Source organism: Mustela erminea, chromosome 18 (genome assembly GCF_009829155.1).
Source record: "Mustela erminea isolate mMusErm1 chromosome 18, mMusErm1.Pri, whole genome shotgun sequence".
NCBI classification, from domain to species: Eukaryota; Metazoa; Chordata; class Mammalia; order Carnivora; family Mustelidae; genus Mustela; species Mustela erminea.
Genome location: NC_045631.1, coordinates 46,420,288 through 46,444,040, shown reverse-complemented (window position 1 = coordinate 46,444,040; position 23,753 = coordinate 46,420,288). Strand labels below are relative to the sequence as shown.

Below are 23,753 nucleotides of genomic sequence, written 5' to 3'. Positions count from 1 at the left end.
TGTCCCTTCCTAGCATCCAGGTTGAGTGGTGTCCCTCTTAGGTCCTGGGTGACCCCGCAGGGGCTGAGCAGTTCCACACAGTGCGACTACAGCAGAGTCTGCCTACAACGGAGGAAAGGGTTTGAGACACTCCCGGTTGTTAAGAACAGAAATCTACTTAGACAAGCTCCTGTAAGAGAGCGATGGTTGTAAGAGCTCATGGACCCCAAGGAAAGCTGAGAGATCAGCTCAGGAAGAGTGGCTCAGGGGAGCGGGGAGTGGGGGGACAGATGAAGGGCAGGCAGGTGCCCCTACAAGGGAGTGGGCGTAGTCTCTGAAGGTAGGAAGACAGCAAGGAAGCGAAGGTGGGGAAAGAAGTACAGGAACCGAAGAGAGGAAAGACTGCATAACCTGAGAAGTCAAGGAACACCCTCCCCAGGTGCTTTGGCTCATAGTCAGCCACCCCCTGTCGCTGAAGGTGGGCTGTCCCTAATGAGGAGCCAGCCTACAGAACATGAGAGGTTGCAAACACAAAGCCCTTCCAAGTTACCAAATTGGTCATTCTGACTTACGTGGAATTGGGTCATTCAGATCTCTATTCTAATTTTATGGGCATTTTTAAAGTGTTGAAGTTACATTAATTGAAATGATGTGCACGATTTTGATGAAGTCCATGTACTTTTTGAAATATTTAATTTCTACACCCTACATGGGGCTCGAACTTACAACCCTGAGATCAAGAGTTACGTGCTCCACCAGCCAGGCAGCCTGCCATGTACTTTTTATACTTTAGTTTTATAGCTTGAATAATTTGGTTTCCACATGTGCTAGAAATGATCTATACTTGGCATTGGGGCTACTCTGATGTGGGCCACAACTGACATGGACTTCAGTTGGCTTCTAGGTTTATTTCCACATCTGTGGCGGCCCTTCTTTGTCCCAAAATATATGCCTGAAACTTCAATAAATCCGTGCTTAAATTCCGTTTCCATTTTTACCAGGAATGCCTCCGGCTATCTGTGATGTTAAAGGCACTGTGATAAACACTGATGCGGGTATAGCAAGGCCTAGCCCTGTGTTTAGGGGTCTTACAGTTTGAAAGTGGAGGGGCTATGTGGAAGGAGAATTAGGCACAATTAGTGGTATATACCAGCAACTGGAAGGCAGGAGAGATCAGTATCAGACTCTTCTTTAAGCCCCACCCCCAGCTCTGTGTCTGGAGCCTAGGACCACCCCTCCATCTCGCATACCGCACCCCCCAGTCTCTGTCTAAAGCCCACCCCTCTCCATCCTACTCATACGGTAGCCAGGCTTGGCGGGCCTTCCATTGCATGTGGTCTCCCCATGACCTCCATGGGACCATGGAGTCACGGCTCTCTCCGGAGGCTCAGTGGGGCCTTTCGGACAGCCTCAATCCACTGGGACTATGCAGATCTCAGGGAGGCCCTGAGCACCGCACCGTGAACATCTGTCAGAGCTGCAGGGTAACTCGATCCCTTTGGCTACTCACTTTTGGGACTCTCAGTTCCGACTTCACTCAGGACTTCTCAGTCCTCATTTCTCTCCTGAGAGTTCCATTTCTCTCTCCTAAGAGTTCTTTATGCTTTGCTCAGACTGGAGTATGTGTGTGTGCCCCCTGGAGTGGGAGAGAGCGCTCTGAAGGGTTTGCCAGCCCACATGCTCTCTTCTTGCCTTCCTGTCCACAGCTGCCTCTCAACATCCAGGTGAGTGCTCCCAACCACACGTCTCTGTCAGCCCATCCTTGGAGAAGCCTGAGTACCAAGGGCAAGTTTGGGTTAGTGGTTGTGAAGACAGAGTTCTTACAAAGCCAGCCACAAAATATCACCCTGGAATCCCTGTCCCTGGAGGGTGGGTGCAGGAGATCCTTCCTGCCTTCCCTCTGCCCTGATTCTAATGGGGGAAGGAATCAGACGCCCAGGATTTTCTAGTCCGCTTGCTGCCAGCATCATTGGTTGCCTAAGACCCAAGGGTCCTCCCCAGACGCCCCCAGCCTGGGGCCTAAGCACCGTGGGGGTAGTCGGAGACTCTTAGTGCTTTCAAAGGGCAGCCTTTAGAACAGACCCCGGCCAAAAGCATCTGATTCTTATTCCTTTTTATTATTAAGATAATTAAGACAAGTAGATAAAGATTATCTTAAGATAAATAAATATAAATATTTTAAAAATAAAATTTAAAAACAAAAATTAAAAAATAATTAATTAAATAAGATAATTAAGATAAGTAAGGTTAAGATAATTATTAAGATTCTTATCTACCCAAACCAGAGGCTGAAGGACAGGTTTTACCAGAGCTCCTCTCCCCAAACTTGAAAAGCGAGTTCATCTGCCCCTTTACTCTACACACTGGGGCTTCCCTCCTGTTCTTAAGAAAAAGGCAAAGCCTCCCGCTCCATGCTAACTAGAGATCACTGTGTGGCCTGGGGACTACTGGCTGCTGGCCAGTTGTCCCAGTTTGCTGGGTTCAGGGCTAAAAGCAGCAGAGTCCCGAGCAACCTGGTACAGGCTGATCAATTCACCGAGAACAGATCCTCTCAGACCAGTTGCCCAGCATCCGTGGGACCTGCACGCAGTGTCACCAGAACCCACGGGGGCAAAGAGCTAGGTCTGGAACTGCAGGCTACAGCCTGTCCTTTGCCTTATTCAGAATTCTTGCTGTGTTCAGAGCCCAAGTTAGGCTTTGTCCCCTTAGATCTGGATAGGGAAGGAGCAAGGCGGAACAGAGATTTTTCACCATCACGCCATCCCTGAACTACACTCTTGTCTTGCCAATCTCGGTTGTTGACAGTTACTTGTACATTGAGAAATACTGGACTGCTGAGAGTTGGGCCAGGGACCTGCCACACCCAGACTGTCCTTCCTCTGTCACCTACACTCCTTACAGGGTCACAAGGGACTCTAGACTCCCTGAGGGCAAAGAGGCACTTACTCTAGCTGGGGTTTTGGCCCCAAATCCTACTGTCAAACTCCAGAGAAAGGCTTCCTCTGGCTGAATCAGAAACAAAGCACAAAATTCAGATCTGAGCTCAAACCCCTGTGATGGGAGGAAAAGCCAAGCCAGGAGAGTCACTGGGGACCAGAGCCGAAGAACAAGGGAGGGGTAGAAAGCAAGGACGAGTTTGCCCCAATGGTTCCAGCAGGCGGGTCTTCTAGCCAATGTGTACCTTATAGGTATAGAGTCCAAACAGACTACATGTGTGCTCTGAACCTCTATTTTAAAAGTTATAGCACTACGTATGTGGCCCATTAAAATGCTCTAATTCTACCAGTTCACTGAGCTCGCCGCCTCATGGGAGAGGTGAGTTTCCCCCACCTTGAAAGCCGCCCCTGTGCAACTATCCACAGGACTCGTGTCGAGAGACCTAGGCTTTGGGATTTTTCAAAATGGATGATCGGTTCAAGGTGAATCATTTCCCCATTTCCTCACCTGTAAAATTGACTGGACTAACTAACCTTTTGGGATTAAGATTTCCTCCAGCTTTAGGATTCCTCTGTCTGTCTCTCACACACTCACATATCTCCATCAGCCTGTCCTTGGAGAGAGCCTGTCTGAAACACGCACATGTACGCACACTTATTCTGCTTTATCTCTGGATAGTAATTCAAATGCTGTGCGAGCCACATTAGAGCCTGAGGCAACAGAAGAAAGAAAAATCATTAATACTGGTCTTCTCTTTATTTAAAATGTTGATACCTTGTTCATGGATTCATTATGGATTGAATTCATTATAGATTGAGTGGATGAATCCATTCATCATGGATTTGTAAAGTATTCATCTTGATTACTGAGTTTCTGGAGCCCCCTTAAGTTGTACACCCGGGGTAAGTGATTCACTTGCCTCCCCCTGGTTCCAGTCCGTTTAGTCCTTCTCTACATCTGGGTGAGCTGCGTCATGAGGAAAAAAGATGACATGCGACCCACATTACAAAGTCCCCAGAGACAGCTGCATGGTTACTGTATTATTAGTAACTCACCTCTAATTTCTAGGTTTTTTTGTTTGTTTTGTTTCCTTCAGCCTAAAAATTGATTACGGGGTCCCTCTGGTCTGGTTTTTGGTTGTTGTTGGTTTGGTTTTTTTAATCCATCCCACCACATACCAAATGCCAAGCACAGAGATAAGTGCTGAACGACTGTAAAACGACATAGCGGAACACGTACGAAATCCAGATTTCACACCCTCCTTTCTCTTGACCTTTCACAAGATGATTATTTATCACTTAAAAAATTTCTGAAGTCCAGACAATAACAACACAAGCAGCTAGAAAAAACCAGAAAAGTAAAATAGCCATGTTAGCACAATGTTACCAGATCATGAAAAAGAAACGTGGGGTTCATTCCCCGTTTTCGCCTTGGAAAGTCAAGAGGAGCGGAGGGGAAGGAAGACTAGGAAGCCCTCATGGGACCAAGAGGATTCCAGACTTCCTCATTCTGAGCAGGGTCCCCATTCTCTGACCTAAGAAACCAAAGCTGCCACTTACTCACCTCCTCACAGGAGCATCTATAGAAAAACATCTTTGAACCACCCTCATCCGGGCTCAGGACGGAGCACGAAGGACGCCGCGTTTGAAATGTTCTCTCTGCAAATTCTGCATCAGAGGACATTTTGGTTTATTTATTTATTTATTTATTTTTTAAAGATTTTATTTATTTATTTGACAGAGAGAAATCACAAGTAGATGGAGAGGCAGGCAGAGAGAGAGAGAGAGGGAAGCGGGCTCCCTGCTGAGCAGAGAGCCCGATGTGGGACTCGATCCCAGGACCCTGAGATCATGACCTGAGCCGAAGGCAGCGGCTTAACCCACTGAGCCACCCAGGCGCCCCAGAGGACATTTTGAAGGAATGTTATTTCTTTCAATTTGATGCATTAATAAAGACAAATAGATGCACAAATGGATTTGTGCTGAAGTGAACGCGGGTGTCCCGGAGCTACAGTGAGGGAGGGCACCAGGCTGCGCTCTCCTCCTCGGCCACTCCCTGGTTGCCTGGCCTGGAGCAAATCACCCACCGGCTCCTGGCTTCACAGTCTCTATCTGGAAAAGAGGGTCTCCACTAGTGGCTGCTAAAACCCCCCTAAGGCCAAGTTATGTAGGCGGCGCTATGAGAGGACGGAGCAAAGTCTGTTAAATCGTCCCTCCTGTCTCCCTGTCCTGTTGGCTTTTCTTCATAGACAGTGTCAGATTCTTAATTAGTAGGTTTCAAATGTGAAGAATACAAAGCTTTCCTATAGATTTGGGAGGGACAAAGGGTTGCCTTTTAGAGCAGGGAAATAAGTTTGCTTAGGCTTCTACCTGAAGCAAGTCACACACACACACACACACACACACCTCCCCCCCCCCCCCCAAACAGATGAAATGGAAGCACGAGAGATTGTAAAAATCAGGGACTCTGATTTGGCAAAGAACAAGTGCCCTGGTGGTATTTTTTAAAAGGTTTTCATTCCATTTCCAACACCTTTGTGCTTCCTTTATGAATTTCTCCATCTCTTTCAACTCTACAATGAGCTATTTTTATTTTTAAGACTGTTTTCCTTCCATACAGTAATACTGTTCAGATAGGCAACTTAATTGTCCTCATACTTTTTCTTAGTCTTTCAAGACCTTTTGTTAGGATGAAATAATTTTAGACACACCAAGCAAAGGCCCATTAAATACACTAGTTCGCTAATGAATTATTGTGGGTGGTAAAACTTAATTTCATTCTACCCATGATCTTCACGTATCTGCTAAATTTTTATAGACGAGAAATGAAAGCTGCAAATAACTGCAGTAGAATGAGAATTTCTCTTAAAATGTGAAGTCTGTTGTTTCATTTATGCCAAGACATACCCAAAGAAAAATCTATAAAAATACTTCACGAAATGCAGATGGTTCAGCAGGTCCATTCTCAGGGCTGATGCTGCAAATGTTTGTACAGACGGAACATGCTCAGGACCTGGGAGACCCCTGTGTTGGTGGATCAGAAGAGAATCTGATACGTGTTTCATATGTGTTTCAACTTATCTGGTTGGACGTGTTGGCTCTTAGCATGCTTGCTTGAACATGGTATTGATGAGACCAAGAGCCTGGACTGAATGGCCATTTGGCTCACCCAGTGTTGCTCAGTTCAATAGGTCAGGCTGAAGCCCTAACACCTCTTCACCATTTTACATTTCACACTGCTCTATGGGAGGACACAGACGAGGACAGAGGGTGTGGATGATGTTAGGTGAACCCTTCCCCGCAGCATGGAGAGGATCGCCAAGCACAGGCTGTACTCACTGAGGGCCAGGGAAGCCACTTTAACACACAAGGGAGAACACATTTTAACAATAACAGGTCTGATCAAATAACTCTGGAAGGTGGGAAGAGAAAAAAGAAAATGATGATACAATGATGACAGTAGTGATCCCGGTTGGGGCACCTGAGTGGCTCAGTCGGTTAAGTGTCTGAATCATGATTTCAGCTCAGGTCATGATCTCAGGGTTGTGGGATTGAGCCCTGCTCCCCACTCAGCATAGAGTCTGCTTGAGATTCTCTCCCTCTGCCCCTCCCCCATTCGTAATGTAATACAATGTAATGTAATGTCTTGTAATGCAATGTAATGTAAATATGATGATCTCAGTTGGCGAGTAGAGCGCTAGGGAGAGGGCTGTGCCTTCAGAGAAAAAGGGCAAAAGCCAGAGTTCTCTTTAGGGAGGCAGGACAAGTATCACAAAGCAAGAAAAGGTCTGAGTCCTATGGCCAAAGAGAAATCTTTCCAGAACAACCAAGGATTTTGACAAACATAAAATCGGGTTGACTAGCAAGTGCCCCCTTATTTACAACCAGTCCCTCCCAAGCCAACTCTTACTTAATGTCACTGCCAGCAGACGAAGCAGTAGAGTGCTGATTTTTCCTTAGTCAGATTTAATTCTGGTTACTGGCTTAACTGTGTGCAGATTTCTCCAGAGGGCTCCGCAGGCCTAGTGCCTTAACCACTGCTTCATCTCTTCTCCTGACTCCGCTCTCACTTCTCTCCTCCTTTCTTTCTAACCTCCAAACCATGGACCGAGGAGAGGACACAACCAAGGAGAGTAAAAAGGAGACGGTCTGAAAGAAAACAGATAACCCCTTGGGGCGCCTGGGTGGCTCAGTGGGTTAAAACCTCTGCCTTCAACTCAGGTCATGATCCCAGGGTCCTGGGATTGAGCCCCACATAGGGCTCTCTGCTCAGCAGGGAGCCTGCTTCCTCCTCTCTCTCTGCCTGCCTCTCTGCCTACTTGTGATCTGTCTGTCAAATAAATAAATAAAATCTTAAAAAAAAAAAAAACAACAGATAATCCCCAAATTCATGTGCCATCGCCCCCAAATAATGACTAAGGAAAGTCTGATGGCATTCTTACCAATGTGGAGTTTAGGGCTTAAGAACGTAGCCGCAAAGATCAGCATCAGCGACAACTTTAAAGAAAAAAGGAAGACAAAGAATGAAAATGCAGTTGTCATAATTTTGCAGTCTCTAAAAATAACTATTTCATTGTACTTCCACACACACACACACACACACACGACCTGATACCTTTTTTTTTTTTTTAAATATTAAATGGCAGTGAGCCAGGAAAGACTGCAGAGAATAAGAAGTGGAGCCTGCCTCAAAGGAAAAAAAAAAAAGATTTTCTCTCCTCAAGTGACAGTAAATTGGATAAATGCTATTTTTAGATGAAATATATCTAACTAATGTCCAGATGTGAGTCTACCACATGAAGGGAAAAACAAATCTATCTAAAGCACTGAGCTATACTTGAAAACATTTTTTTAAATTTTCTGGGAATAATGATTTATAATGGAAAGACTTCGACACATGGCAGTGACCATCCGCCCTGGCCACGGTTCACGTGGGAACGTCTGCACACATGGCTTCAACATGGAGATGATCCTAAGGTTTACATTCCTGGTTTAATTGTTCCTAACTCTCTGGACTTGAAGCTCGTCAGAAGTGTATTTCCACATGCCCAGAAAGGAATAAAGGAGAGGACGCACACACGTCAGGATTTCTGCGCTAAACCAGTGGGGGTCCTCTCATAGCCGTCACCTTGAAAGGTCACCTTCCTGTTTGAATGCTGCAGTTTCCTCTCCAGACATTCTTGGAAGTCCTCCTACTCACTCACTCAGCGTATTTATAGAGCACCTAGTTTTCCAAGCTGAGCGTCAAGTGGTGAGCAGAGCAAATGCAGTGCCTGCCCTCACGCTTACAGTCCTAGTGGAATTTCTTTTGGAGCCCAGATGGCAAATCGCCACAGAAAATCAATCTTAGTACTTTAGTGACACAAGTGACAGCGTTGGGTTTGATCACAGTCTTCGTTCCTGTGCGTGGCCCTGAATAATGGCTGGCCATTTGAAAAAACGTCAATCCCTAAAGTAGAGTCGCTGAAGATACTCAAAATAATGTGAGACAGGCTTGAAGGCAAGAGTTGTACCAATAAACTGGGCGATGCCCTCATGGCTAGAATCAAGGATTGGGCTCTCCAAGTGACTCCGTGGTTCGTGCTCTACAAGGGAGTCGGGACATCTACCCCGGGACAGCAGCAAGGTGGCAGGAAAGAGGCAGGGGAGAGGACACAGCAGGAAAGTAGGTGGAGGAAGGCCAGGCAGGTGATAAAATCCCCGGACAGAGGAGCGAGTGGAGCATGAGGGAGAGAAGCTTCACATGAAGCCCGCTTCAGAGAGTTGAACTCTGATGGCTGGAGAAACTTGGTCAAGGAAGAGAATTCATCCAAAACCAGTTGTAGAAGCACCAGAACTAGGTCAGTAACCTGGGCGCCAAAGCCCAGGGGAGTAGAAATATCCAGGTTACCCAAGACAGACGGACCACTAGCAGCTGGACAGGTAATCCGGCCTCCCCTAGGGCTGGACAAGAAAGTGGCCAGATGACATGGCTTCCCAGTATCTGGAGGTATCTGGCGCTTCTACTGGTAAGATCAGGCACGATGACTTTAAAACCGTCAAGATCACCTGGTTGGCCCTTCCTTTGTCCCAAGATGATGATGAAGGAGCATAAGGATGACTGTACTCATTTCTAAACAGTCAATAAAGGGGTAAGTTGGAAGAGGGACTAAGGACTTTGACATTATTTCCTCCTGATTTAGGAAAGCCATCAGAAGACACACTTACTCAAAAGGATCCTTTTTTTTTGTAATTGACAAATCATACGCGGTGTTCTGCAGGGTCGGTCTTTTTCTTCCCCTGCATTACAGGTGGGTTTATGCGGCTTTCCTCCACAGCTCTGAGAAGGAGCTCACTCTGGAGAAAAGTCAGGCGGCAACCTGGAGCTGCTCAGACTGAGGAAGAAATCCGGCCTGAACCATCCATTTTGCTCCCATCATATTCTACAGCTCAACCACCAGGAGAGCCAGTCTGTGCCTCCTTTCCCTCCTCAAGGGCTATCCCATCTAGATAAGCTTTTAAGCCCAGCAGATCAGAGATCTATGTATCTTGCACCCCTTGGCACCATGGGCACTTCAGCTCCCCTGCAGGGACTGTCGTGGAGTTGTCCACTGATCTCCATCTCAACGTGCCTTAATACCCAACTGTAGCTGGCCTGGTGGGTGGGGACCAGGCTGCCCCACTTTGGTAGGTACATACACAAAACGCCCTTTGATTTTTTTTTTTTTTTAAAGACTATTTATTTGACAGAGATCACAAGTAGGCAGAGAGGCAGGAGGGCAGGCGATGGGAAGCAGGCTCCCTACTGAGCAGAGAGCCCAACGTGGGGCTAGATAGATCTCAGGACCCTGGGATCATGACCTGAGCCGAAGGCCGAGGCTTAACCCACTGAGCCACCCAGGCACCCCTGCTCTTTGTATTTTAAATCAGTTTGCTAAACTGGCCTCCATGCAAGATTTCCTTTGACAAAACAGAAAGATTGGAGGAGGTTCTGTTATTTATTTTTGATAGGGAGGTGGGGGTGCTTGAAATCACTTCTCTAGACCAAGGGTCAGCAGCCATTTGCACTGTATGTGGAATGAACAGGGCTAGACATGGGGTAAGCAAATTCCTTCGTGGCCTGGTAAGCCCAAGGCACCGTCAAGAGACAAAGAAAGAAATAAACACATAAGAAATAGCTAAAAGGAGAAGGTAGGGGGAAGTCAGAGGAAGAAAAAAATCAACTGGGGGATGCCTGGGCGGCTCAGCTGGTTGCGCCTCCAACTCTTACTTTGGCTCAGGTGGTGGTCTCAGGGTGGTGAGACGGAGCCCAGCAGGGAGTCTGCTTCAGATTCTTTCCTCCGCTCTCTCGTTCTCCCCTTTCTGCTCCTCCCCCTGCTTACACTCTCTCTAAAATAGAGACTCCGAATTCCCTCTCCTAGGGACCCAAGTGAAAACCTCCATGGGGAGGAATCAGCAAAGACCTGGGGTTTCCCTATCAGTCCTATAGGGCTCTTTGCGTAAGCAAAAATCAGGATTCTTAACTTTTCTTTAATGCTGCTCTGATCATTTCGCCTAATTCTCACAAAGATGTGACAGTGAACCACACCCAAAGCTTCAGCGTGGGCTTTCAAGTATTCCACTCAGGATTCTTGTCTGATTTAATAGCCTTTCTCAGAGACTCTTCCAACTATAGGTTTACATCTCTCATTGGAACAAATACGGTCCTTGTCAGCTTCAGGTTTACCACTTGCCACGTGTGTTTCAACAGTTGTCACGTTACTGGCTCCCCTTGCAAGTACAGAGAGTTGAAGTCTGTGCTGACGTCCAGAACTGTTTGGTTATTTTCACAGGAATGACCTCCTGGTGTCATCCTTAAACTTCTACTCCTTTAAGTCTTGTTATTGATACTGAAACTTCTCATCAGCCTTTTATTTAGAATCTGAAGACTAAGTAACCCACCAAGTCCATGCCCCATCGTGCTTGATCATTACCCAAAATTATCATTGTCTTTCGGGCCATCCATCCTCTCTTGCACTGAACGAAATAGAATTTAACTCATGCACAGACTGCATTCTGAGCTCCAGCCTCGCATTCCCTGGGGCTTACTAAATCACCAGTTGAATGTCCCAAAGGCACCTTAAACTCAACAAGCCAAACTGCACTCCTTTCCTCCACATCTGCTCCTCTGTCTACCTGCACGCATGACCATACTTAATGATAGTTAACACAAAGATAACAAAAGTAACCCAGAACGGGTTACTCCAACACTCAAAGTGGCCTTCCCAATTCTACTTTTAGCCCTCCCTTCAGTTGGTTGCCAATGACCTTTCCAACTTTCAGATCTGATTTTGTAGCCATTTCTACTTAAAATCCTTTAAGAGATGCCCCATGCCTTCAGAATGCAAACCATACTCTAGCCTAGAACTCTGTCCTCTCCGTAAGCTGTCCTTGGCGTGCCCTCCACTCCCCCACTCGGGCCCAGTAAACCACCTGCCACTTCTCTGAACAACCTCTTGGCCCCCTTTCTTCCCTTACTTAACACACGCTCATTCTTCAAAAATACGTGGACTGTTTACACTGGCACTATTTTGGTGTCGCACACATATAATTTCTAATCCTCCCAACAACCCTATGGGACTTGCAGGCTTTGCTGAAGGTCACACAGCTGATGAGTAGGTAAAGAGAGACTTTGATCCAAGCCTGCCTGATTCCAGTGCCTACATTCTTTCCATGAAGTGAAGATGCCTCCCTTTAAAACTACACTCAAATGTCTTCTCTGGAGGGCCTCCCCTGACTTCTCATGTTGCTGGCTCTTACAGCACCCTGCCTAGGCCTCTCTCTACTGGCCTCAGGTAATGTGCGGTACAAGTGATCATCAGTTTCTGTCCTGTGCTGTGGGTTGCTAGCAGGCAGATGTAGGGCCTTTTCATTATTAAGAAACAAAAACAAACACCCAAAGCTGTTTACAGATGTTAAAATTCAAATAAAAGGGGCACCTGGGTGGCTCAGTGGGTTAAGCCTCTGCCTTCGGCTCAGGTCATGATCCCAGGGTCCTGGGATCGAGTCCCGCAGTGGGCTCTCTGCTCAGCGGGGAGCCTGCGTCCCTATCTCCCTCTGCCTGTCTCTCTGCCTACTTGTGATCTGTCAGTCAAATTTAAAAAAAAAAAATCTTTAAAAAATTCAAATAAAATATCAAACTATGAGTAGACCCTCACCCCAGCGCCTTAGACGTCATCAGTGTTAACCTACTTCCTGTGTAACCTTCCAGACTTTCAGGACTATGGAAATAGGTGTACATGCACTGTTTCATACAACAGATAGGCTCCTATGATGCATACTTGCCTATAATTTGTTTTTTACATTAGACTACATCCTAGACATTTTTCTATATCACTACATGTAGATATCCATCTCTTCTTTTGTAGAAATAAATCCATGATACTCTTTTTGCAATTCATCTAAATAAAACCTACCAATTTAAAGGTGAGACAGTTGAGGGTAGAGGAAGAAAAGGCCTAGGTGTATACTGATTACAAGGGAAACACCCAAAACATGACGCAGAAAGATTAAAAGTCAAGAAATTTGCTGAATAAAATAAGAATAGGAGTCTGTGTGTTGTGTAAATAAATAAATGGAAGAAAAGGGAAATTTTTGCCTTACGGAGCAAAGCCAACTGATAAATATGGAAGGAATGATCAAAGTAGAAAATTGTTGTATGGCAACCATCACGGTAATAATAGACTCCAGCAAAAATCATTCATTTTTACTAAAACTAAATGGTAAAAATTTGAGGAGTAAAAGCATATTTACAGTCCTCTTAAAATCTATTTCCTCAAGAGAGAATGATCTTGTAAGCTACAAAGGGAAAAGTAACTTTCCAAAGAAAACACTGGATAGGCACCACGTTAACCAAGGAGCTAAATTAACACCACAATTAATGCGACCTGTTGATACCATCTGATGTGATGGACTAAGGAGGACCCACATTAGTTCTAGGGTATTTCTGTCAAAATGCATAACCTGAATATAATCAAGAGGAAACATAAGACAAACCCCAATCAAGACCAAGTAACTGGCCAGACTTCAAAAATGTTAAGTTCACAAAAGACAATGAAAGCAGCAAGGAGGCTTTTCTGATTAAAGGTAACTGCAGAGATGTGACTGCAGAATGCAACCCGTGATTTGGGGCTTGCTTTTGCTAGAAAGCAAGTTATTGGAACAAATACCAATAACCTTCAAAAATTACAAATCTGACCTTACAACCATTTCTCCCTAAAATTCTTCAAAAGATACCCCTTTTGCCTTCAAAATACAAACCAGGGCATCTGGGTGGCTCAGTTGGTTAAGCATCTGACTCTTGGTTTGGGTTCAGGTCAGGATCTCAGGGTCCTGGGATCAAGCCCCACGTTGGGCTCTAGGCTCAGCAGGGCGTCTGCTTGAGATTCTGTCTCTCCCTCTGCCCTTCCCCAGCTCATGCCCTCTTTAAATAAATAAAATCTTTCTCAAAAAATACAAGCCAACTCCTCAGCATGAAATCCACTCCTCATAAGCTGTCTCCTTTGTAAATACTTCTGTATCTCTAAACCATGATTTGTTTGCATAGCCATAATTTCATAGTGCGCTGGATGTGGAAGCCATAGGAAACTCAAATAGAGCCTGTGTGCCAGCCCCTGCCAACCAGGACATCAGAACCACCAGGGTGCCCTTGTTGCAGATGAGCTGTCTTCTGGATCTCTGAAGGTGGTACTATTTTTAACCCTTCCTCCAGATGATTAAAATGTGCAGCTGGCTCCTGCTAACCTCTTCATTCTCCTATCCTCTACCTTTAAGCTCTGTGTGACGACAAACTGTAGTTCTAGGGACCCACAGTCTTGATCCGCAGCCCATGGAGGCTTTGTCCTATTCTACCCTCTCCCCTGGGCTGGCACCCGGCTCCTCTGGGCTTCTGGAGGGCTCTGACATTGCCACACAGGAGGTCTGCCATGGATACAGGTCTACTGTCTTCAGTAGGCATATCATCTCCTCGAGGTTGACCAACAAGCAGTGTAGACTGCACTGAACCGAGGCTCTCATGTCTGGGAGAAAGGGGCAAGACGTCACTGGGTTGAAAATTCTAGAAAAGCCACTTGGAGGGAGTAGTCTTTGGGAAGGACCATCAAAGCAGCATGGGATGGGTGGAGACCTATAATTGGGCTTGTAACTACCTACTTTGAGTCATCTGAACATTAAAGTTGTTTCATTTCGCTTCTTCACCTCTTACCCTACTTTGTGATCTTCTGCCTTTTTTTTTTTTTTTAAGATTTTTATTTATTTATTTGACAGAGATCACAAGTAGGCAGAGAGGCAGGCAGAGAGAGAGAAAGGAGGAAGCAGGCTCCCCGCTGAGCAGAGAGCCCAATGCGGGGCTCAATCCCAGGACCCTGGGATCATGACCTGAGCTAAAGGCAGAGGCTTTAACACACTGAGCCACCCAGGCACCCCTGATCTTCTGCTTCTTGAGGGTGATTTAGAACATGGTCTCCAGGGTTTGAGAACACTGGGCTTTGCACCTGTGTGGCCCGGGGCAGGTCAGTGGACCTCACTGACTTCAGGTTTCTTGTCAGAGAACTAGGAATAATGGTACTTCATAGGATTCCAGTACCCTTACATGGAATATTCTGGATAGAGTCAACAGGGAACCACTGATGGTGAACCACTGAACAGTCATTGTGAGGTGGGCTGGAGGACTTTAAGACATCTGTTATATCCCAAGCAGCAAAAATATTATCTGACTTTTTTAAATTTTTTTTTAAGTCTTTATGAGAGAGGGGCGCCTGGGTGGCTCAGGGGGTTAAAGCCTCTGCCTTCGGCTTGGGTCATGATCCCAAAGTCCTGGGATCGAGTCCCACATCAGGCTCTCTGCTTGGTGGTGAGTCTGCTTCCCCACCGCTCTCTGCCTGCCTCTTTGGCTACTTGTGATCTGTCTGTCAAAGAAATAAATAAAATCTTAAAAAAAAAAAAAAAAGACTTTGTGAGAGAGAACATGATGAGGGGTTGCAGAGGGAAAAGCAGACTCCGGAGAGCATGATCTGAACCAAAGGCAGACACTTAACTGACTGGCCACCCAGGCACCCACACCTGACTCTTTTAATTAAACATTTTATTTTGTGATCATTGTAGATTCATGTACAGTTATAAGAAGTAATACAGAGAAATCTCATAAACTCTTTATCCAATAGTAACTTTTTTTTTTTTTAAGATTTTCTTATTAAAGAGTGCAAGTGAGGTGGGAAGGGGCAGAGGGAGAGTGAAATGTAAGCAGACTCTGCACTCAGTGCAGAGCCGGATGCAGGGCTCGATCTCACAACCCTGAGCTCATGACCTGAGCCAAAAGCAAAAGTCAGACACTCAACTGACTGCGCCACTGAGGTGCCCCTCCAATAGTAACTTATAAAACTATATGTAGCCCACTGTCACAACCAGGATATTGACATTGGTATAGCCAAGATGCAGAACATTTCCTTTACCACAAGGATCTCCCACGTTAGCCATTTTATTACTGCATCTGCTTCTCTCTTACCCCTCTCCCCTCCTTAACCCCTGGCAACTACTAATCCATTTCTATAATATTATCATTGCAAGAATCTCCTATAAATGGCATCATGTGGTATATAACCTTTGGGGACTGGCTTTATTCACTCAGGCCTAATCCTCTGGAGAGTCATACGGGGGTTGTGTCTATCAATAGTTCATTTCTTCATGTTTTTCAATAGTATTTTGAATGTACCACACTTCATTTAACCATTCACACGTTGAAAGACATTTGGGTTGTTTCCAATTTTCAGCTATAGAACTGCAATTAACATTTGTGTACAGGGTTTTGTGTGAACTGAACACCCATTTTCATTTTTCTGAAATAAATGTCATTTTTCTGAAATAAATTCATTTTTCTAAAATAAAAAGAGCGTAATGACTGGTTGTATGATTGTTTCAGGCTTAAGACATTGCCAAGCCGTTTTCCAGAGAAGGTGTACCATTTTATTCACACAAGCAATATATAAATGATTCAGTTCTCTGTATCCCTGTCTGATATGGACACTATTTTGACAGGGAAGTAGTGGTATCTCATGGTTTTGATTTCCCTAATAGCTAATGCTTTTGAACATCCTTACATGTTATTTGCCCTCTTTAAGGTCTTCTTCATGTCTTTTGGCCATCCCCTAATTGGATTTTGCCAATTTTACTGTTGAGTTTTGAGAGTTATATATTCTAGATACTAGTCCTTTGTCAGATAGGTGGCTTACTGTAGAAAGCTATCCACAGCTGTTTTTTGTGTTTTTTTTAATCCACTTAGTTCTTTCACAGAACAAAATCTGATGAAGTCTAATTTATCAATTTTTCCTTTTATGAACCCTGCCTAGCCCTTTATCTCAAAGACTCTATTTTTTCTAAAACACAGTTTTACATTTCATATATAAGTTTGTGACTCAGTTAATTTTTGTATAAAGTGTGCGATTTAGGTTAAGAGTTAGTGTTTTCCCCACATATGGATATCCAATTACTCCAATGCCATTTCTTGGAAAGGCTTTCCTCCACTGAACTGCATTTACATCTTTGTCAAAAATCAGTTAGGCACATTGGTGCGGGTCCATTTCTAGATTTTTTTCTATTCCCTTGCTATGTGTCTAATGTGTATCTTTGACAATACAATGCAATCTTAATTACCATAGCTTTATGGTAAGTCTTGAAATCAGGTAGACTGATGACTCCCAACTTATTTTTCAAAATTGTTTTAGCTTTTTGTTTTGATTTTCCATATACATTTTAGAATAGCCTTGACTATATCTATTAAAAAATCTTCCTGGGATTTTTGTAGGAATTACATTAAGTCTTTATATTCATTTGGGGGAAACTGACATTTTTATTATGGTGAGACTTCAATCCATGAACATGGACTATCTCTCCATTTATTTGGATCTTCTTTGTTATCTTTCATCACGTTGTATGGCTTACAACATACAAGTCCCATACTCATTTTGCTAGATTTATACCTAAACATTTGTTAATACCTTGTATTTTAAATTTTGGTATCCATGTGTTCATTGCTAGCATATAGATACAGAAGATCTACATGCAAAAATCCACTACATCACATACTCTGTTGAACTCACTTACTAGTTTCATACGGCTTTTTGTTATTTACGTTCTTCTCTTGCAAGTTCTTTGAGATTTTCTATGTGGACAATCGGTCATCTGCAAATAAGGATTTTTATTTCTTCCTTCCCAATTTCCATGCCTTTTCTTTCCTTATTGTGCTGCTAGAACTTCCACCACCTATGTTCATTAGGAATGGTAAGAGTAGACATCCTTGCCTTGTTCCCTTTTTAAACATTATTTTTTTAAGTAATCTCTACACCAAACATGGGGCTTGAACTCGTGACCCGGAGATCAAAAGTCAGATCAAGAGTCAGATGCTCTACCAGTTCAGCCAGCCAGGCACCCTGTCCCCGATCTTAAGGGGAAGTGTCAGTCTCGCCATTAATGAGAATGTTAGCTGTAGTGGATTTTTTTTTTTTTTTTTTGTAGACTCTGAGAGGCACAGGATAGACATTCCCATTCCCAAAGGGAGAAAGAGGAAAGAAGGATAGAGAGGTGGGTCTCAAACAAATCTCAAACGTACCAAGGCAAATTCCACTAAATCTTAAGGTCTGAGAATGATTAATCCTCTTTGGTGTGATGCTGTGCCTTCTGGACCCACTGGGACAGCAGTCCTACCTCCGTGGCTCCATCAGGCAGGAATCATGCCCCCTAAGAATTCAGAGGTCCTATCCCCCAGACTTTAGTCAGGCCATGTGGCCTGTTGAAACCCAGACAGTAGCCTTGATGTCTAAATTGCCTTCAGGATTGTTGTTCTTTCTCTTAATCATTTTTTTTTTTTTTTTTTGAAAAGCACCCGTTTGCAGCTGAATAGCTCTCTGGTCCAGTCCTATAGGAACTAAGAAATCTGGTAGCCTTCCTTCATCTCCCCTCATTTTTAAATGTTCACATTGGCAGTGTCTTTGCAGATATAATCCCATCTCTTTTCCTATACTCTGTTGAAATGGAGGATTAATTCCGCAAATCATACCCATGATCTCTTTATCAAATGGTTGTTCAACTACACTCCTGGTGTTCTCTTTGGAATAACCTTTCTCATTTTTTGCAATACAGATAAGCTGATGACTTTCCAGATCTTCAAGTTATAGTTCCTTTTTGCTTAATAAATCTTTTAGTTCATCTTTCCTCTTTCACATTTTACTGTAAGTATTCAGAAACCAAGTTTCTCCTTTGACATTTTTGTATAAAATGTCCTCAGCTAAATATCTGATTGTATCTCTCACAAGTTTTACCTTTCACAAAACACTAGAACATAGTTCAGTCAAGTTCTTTGCTATGTTATAACAAGAAACATCTTCCCTTTAGTGTCAAGATACCTGTTCCTCATTGCTGTCTGAGATCTCACCAGGATCACTTAACATCTATATTTCTAGCATGTACCTCAAAACTCTTCTAGCTTCTACTCATTACCCAAAGTCACTTCTACAGATTTAAGTAATTATTACAACAGCACCCCGCTTCTTAATACCAAAATCTGTCTTAGTCTGCTTGGGTGACTATAGCAAAATACATAGCACAGACTACCCCCCCCCCCCGTTTTTCCTCATAGTTTTTCACACAGTTCTTGAGACTGAAAGTCCAAGGTCAGCATGTAACAGGGTCCATGCCGAGTGAGGGCTCTCTCCTTGGGTTGCTGATGGCCACCTCTCTAGCTGTGTCATCAACACAGAGAGCGCAATCTCACTTTTTCTTCTTATAAGCCACAAATCACTGAGAGCCTCACTTTGATGACCTCATCTAACTCAAATGACCTCCCAAAGGCCTCGTCTCCAAATTGTATCACACTGGTGGTGTGATATATGAATTTTGGGGGCATACAGCTCAGTCCATAGCATTGTCTAGACGTTTTCCGTCTTGCTAAACTGTTTCTTTCCCAATCCTTTGGCTAGAGACAGCGGACTTTTGTTAGGGTTTCCTTGTCTACTCCTGTTGGCACTTCTAGGTTGCTGGCTTCTTCAGCTCCAAGTGTGGGATATAAGAGGCAAAAAGACAACTCAGGGAACTTGCTGCCATTTTGTTCCTCAGGTCCTGAAGTCCCTAGCCATCCTGGCTTTTCTCCACCTTTCAAAGTCTTTTTATGTTTTCTGTCATGGCTGGCATTTCCACTGTAAGCATCTTTGCCACAAGTTTTGCCATGTAATTAATTAAGTGTAAGGCAACTTTGTCATAAAAGAAAAAAAAAATAACCAGTTGATGGTTTGGTTTGGCAGTTTAGTTTCAACTGGTAGACTGTTTCATTTCCTTTCTCCATTGATGCAGTACTCCCATTTTTATATTATATAAATTTTAGCCCTCATAATGGTCTATACAGTAGTGCAGAGGATTGACCCACGCTTCCCACAGAACTTTGAAACAGCTATCGACACACGTGTGAAAGTATGCTGAGAACACACAACTGTGTGGACGGCTTTCATAGTGCAACAGAAAGCTCAGCTAGAAATGTGCATGCTCGTATTTGGAAATGGATACTCCCCTAAAAAGGAAAACATGGGGTGCCTGGGTGGCTCAGTCAGTTGAACATCGATTTTTGGCTTAGATCATGATTCCAGGGCCCTGGGATGTAGTGCTGCATTGGCTCCCTGCTCAGTGAGGAGTCTGCTTCTCCTGCCTCCCCTTATTTGTGTTCATGCTCTCTTTCGTTCTCACTCTCTCTCAAATAAAATCCATTAAAAAAAAAAAGTATGCAATGCCAAATGAGGATATAAATCAACAAAAGGGGAAAACCAGCATAATAATACCCTGAATGAAAACTTCGAAGACAGGTGCTTAGGTACAATCCACAAAATTAAGTCCGTTATTTGCATAGTATTGCCATGGATCTACATACTCTGCAAATGTATTCACATATTCTGTATCTCCCAGTAAAGTCTTTTTTATCTTGTTTCTCATTTCTCATGTTTCATGAGGTCCTTTTTAATGGATGCCCCTCTTATTTCTCGTGATTTTTCTCTCTTATGGCAAAATTGCCTTGTGGCGAATTAGTTAAGCAGTGAAAATGTTTGCAGTGAAACTACCTAGAACCCACTTTAAAAACCCTAGGGTTTTTAGTTGTACTTAGTGGAAAGAATAGGGGAAAATGTATCTGTTCTACCCTCCTGCTACTTAATTTTTTAAGGACTCTGTTGGAGGGCTGTGCCATAAATTACCAGTGAACATCTAGATTGCTAATAAGTATAATTTTTTTCATACTAAAAACAATGCTACAATAAACAAGGGAGTCAATTGTTTGGGCATTTGCTTGTTTTTCATTTCTGTATCACCAGGGCTCAGCAGTGCCAAGCTAATAAACATTTACTGAATGAGTAAATACATTATGACTAACGTCTTTACCTAGTATGCACTTAATTGCTCCAAAGACTCTTACCACATCAAGAGCAGACTTAAAACCTCAACAGTTAGAACTGATACTAACTAAAAATTAGCTTATTAAGTGATAAAGACCTGAGTTATGACTTCCCCATTGGTATTTACATTTTATTATAGTGGAAAGAACTTAGCTTTCCAGGTATGGGTACAAATAGGATTAGAACAAATTTATCAAAATCCTAGGGTTAACTCAGATTGTAGGTGGTTTAAAATTTCTTAATATTGGGTACCTGAGTGGCTCAGTTGGTTAAACATCTGCCTTTGGCTCAGGTTGTGATCCCAGGGTCCTTGGGATTGAGTCCCATGTCAGGCTCCCTGCTCAGCAGGGAGTCTACTTCTCCATCTTCCTCTGCCCCTCCCCTGCTCATGCTCGCTCAAATAAATAAAATGAAATCTTCAAAAAAAACAAAACAAAACTTCTTAGTGTCCTAAGTTTTCTACAAAGATCACATATTCTATCTGAAAAGAACCAAACAAAAATCATTCTAAGGGTAGACAGAAGAGTTTTTTAACACTCAGTGACCTAAAGCTGTGGTCACTGGTAGGGAGGGGGTGTCTAGAGTCTCCATTAAAAAACAAAAACAAAAACAAAAACAAAGAAATCATGTTGCCTGTCAATTAACTGGTAATCCTGTCCCTGCATTAATTTGGAAATAGAAGTGAAAGTCTAAGTGAGATGTGTTGCTTCACAAAAACATTGTGGCGTCTAGGGGTGAGAGGCCTGTGGGTGAGCTGCACTCAGCATTGGTCAGATGAGCGAGCTACACGGGTGGCAGGCTAATGATAACAGAATCTGACATTTACTGAGCCCATGCTTCACGGAAGGTACTGTTGTGGAAGCTTTCCATGCAGCACTGGTCTCCCAACGCTTTTACAAACTTGAAGACAGAGAACAGCCTCGTGTGATTCCCCTCAGGCACACAGTCGCAAGCAAAGTCGCTAGGACTTAATGCACAAAAAGTGTGGCTCCAGAACCCAAATTTTAATTTCGAGGATGTCAAAAAGGACTCCTCTACCCTAAAAATCTTCTAGCTGTTTCTTGATAAGTCATGCTTGCCAAAAGTTGCCTTGAGGTGTTTCTGTACGAACAGAAGATGTAACTAATCTCCATGGGATTTTGGGGTGGGCAAGTACATCCCTGGGATATTTCCCTGTTGGCGTGCCATTGATTTTTCACTCCATTACCTCTGGGACACACGTCATGATTTGCGCTTATTTTGAATTTAAAAAAAAATTTTTTTTTAAAGTAATCTCTACACCCAAAATGGGCTTGAACTCACAACCCCAAGACCAAGAGTCTCATGCTCTTGACTGAACCAGCCATGCGCCCCTCATCTTGAACTTTTGACCATTTCAAGACCTTTGCCGTTAGAACAGGTCCTGGCCACTTCATCAGTTCAATACCTTTTACAGTCCTATCCTTAGGTTCTCTGTTCCAGTTGCTTCTCATGTTCACTTAGATCTTTAGTCCCTGTGCTGGGGACTGACAATACTAAAGATTTCCCTCCCTGCTCTTGGCCCCTGTCAAAACTTAGTATTTCTATAGAGGCACATTAAGGCTGATTAGTATTTTCTCCAATGGATGCACTTAAAGGCATGATTTCCTGAGCCAGAAAATAAGAATAGACTATGAAACTATTAAAAATGGAGGGGAATGAGGCGTCTGGGTGGCACAGTGGGTTAGGCATCAGACTCTTGGTTTTGGCTCAGGTGGTGATCTCAAGGTCATGAGATCAAGCCCCATGTCAGGCTCCATGCTCAGCATGGAGTCTGGTTGAGTTTCTCTCTTCCTCTTGCCCCACCCTCCTCCACTTCTAATAATAAATAAATAAATAAATGGAGGGGGTGACTTTTGGTGATGATGTTGGTTATGTGAGTGATATACATGAAATTCCAGACCCTTCAATATTATCTTGTATATATAATCTTCACAGTGTAGGCCATGATTTTAGTTTCCTTTTACATATTCCTTTTACATACAGAATACAAGGCTCAGAGAAATTACATAAGGCTATATAGCCAAGATTCAAATCCAGAACTGTCTGGTTTACAATACTAGAGTTCTTTCCCCATTTCTGTGCTGGTTGAACATTGTTGGAGGAATAAAAGTTGGGGGTTCCATAGATTGTCTATATATACTATAAAACTGTTACTGGGCATCTGCCACTTTTTGGCTATTAGGTGACATTGGCTCATAAACTTCAGCTGATGTTTTTACACACACACACACACATACACACACATGTAATGTATTTCTTGGAAAATACTCTGCCAAGAATCATTGGAAAAAAATGTCTAAACAAAATTGGTTTTGACTCTGCCCAATGAATTAGAACACTAACTTCAGTGCATAATATTTCTTCAGTGCCTTCTAAATCCTTTTTGCAGAAAACTAAGTTAACATTTCACATTTGGAAAACTCATGATTTCCAATTCCATTTGATCTTTCTGAGGCTTGAACTAAATTGTAGGACTTGTACTTGTTTGCTCTAGGGCAATGGTTCTCAAAGTGTGGTCTGTGGGCTCTGGGGATCTCAGAGGCCTTTCTGGGGGCATCCACGAGACTATCTTTACAATACTACTAAAATGTTCTTTGCCCTTTCTCGGTGTTGAAATCTGCACAGCCATTACACAACACTCCTGGGTAAAAGGGCTGGTGCTATGGCATAAATCAGGGCCGTGGCACCAAACTCTACTAGTATGAAAGGCCCATTGATTTAAGAGAATGGAAAGGCAGGCCACAGACTGGAGGAAAATATTTACACAGCACCTGACAAAGAACTAGTATCTAAAATATACAAAGAACTTAAACTCAACAATAATAAATAACACAATTTAAAAATGGGCAAAAGACCTCAACAGACACCTCAGCAAAGAAGATACACAGATAGAAAATAAGCATTAGAAGGGTGCCTGCCTGGCTCATATAACTGTTGATCTCAGAGTCATGAGTTCAAGCCCCATATTGGGTGTAGGGATTACTTAAAACTTTTAAAAAAATTTTAAAAGGCATTGGAAAGATGCTCAACATCATATGTCATTAGGGAATCACAAATTAAAACAATGATCAGGTACTAGCAGATACCTATTAAAATGGCTAAAATTAAAAAAAAAAAAACACAACACTTGATACCAAATGCTGGTGAAGAGGTACAATAGCAGGAAAGTTACTACTGGTGTTGCTGTAAAATGGTAAAGCCGCTTGGAAGATAGTCTGGCAGTCTCTTATAAAGTGGAATATAGTCTTACTCTAGAGGATCCAGTAATCACACTCTTTGGTATGTACCCAAATGAGTTGAAAATGTGTGTCCACCCACAAACCTGCACACAAGTGTTTATAGCAGCTTTATTCATAATTTCTGAAAACTGAAAGCA

The 23,753-nt window shown here is 43.3% G+C and overlaps 2 long non-coding RNA genes across 3 annotated transcripts in view; both read right to left on the bottom strand.

The window, feature by feature from the left end:
* Positions 1-8: 8 nt before the first annotated feature.
* Positions 9-3,622, bottom strand: LOC116577745. Its single transcript, XR_004280603.1, has 3 exons — positions 3,450-3,622; positions 1,490-1,751; positions 9-102 (listed from the first exon to the last, which is right to left on the bottom strand). It is a non-coding gene; the product is annotated as an uncharacterized LOC116577745 (long non-coding RNA).
* Positions 3,623-3,641: 19 nt separating this feature from the next.
* LOC116577744 overlaps positions 3,642-23,753 on the bottom strand; it is a 30,061-nt gene continuing 9,949 nt past the window's right edge. Inside the window, exons 4-7 of one of the 2 annotated variants that reach the window (XR_004280601.1) lie at positions 7,358-7,412; positions 6,826-7,064; positions 3,972-4,583; positions 3,642-3,882 (exon numbers count right to left, since the gene is read on the bottom strand). This is a non-coding gene — a long non-coding RNA (uncharacterized LOC116577744). Of the gene's footprint in view, positions 4,584-6,825; positions 7,065-7,357; positions 7,413-23,753 lie in introns of both variants that reach the window. The other variant, XR_004280602.1, reaches the window with a different exon arrangement.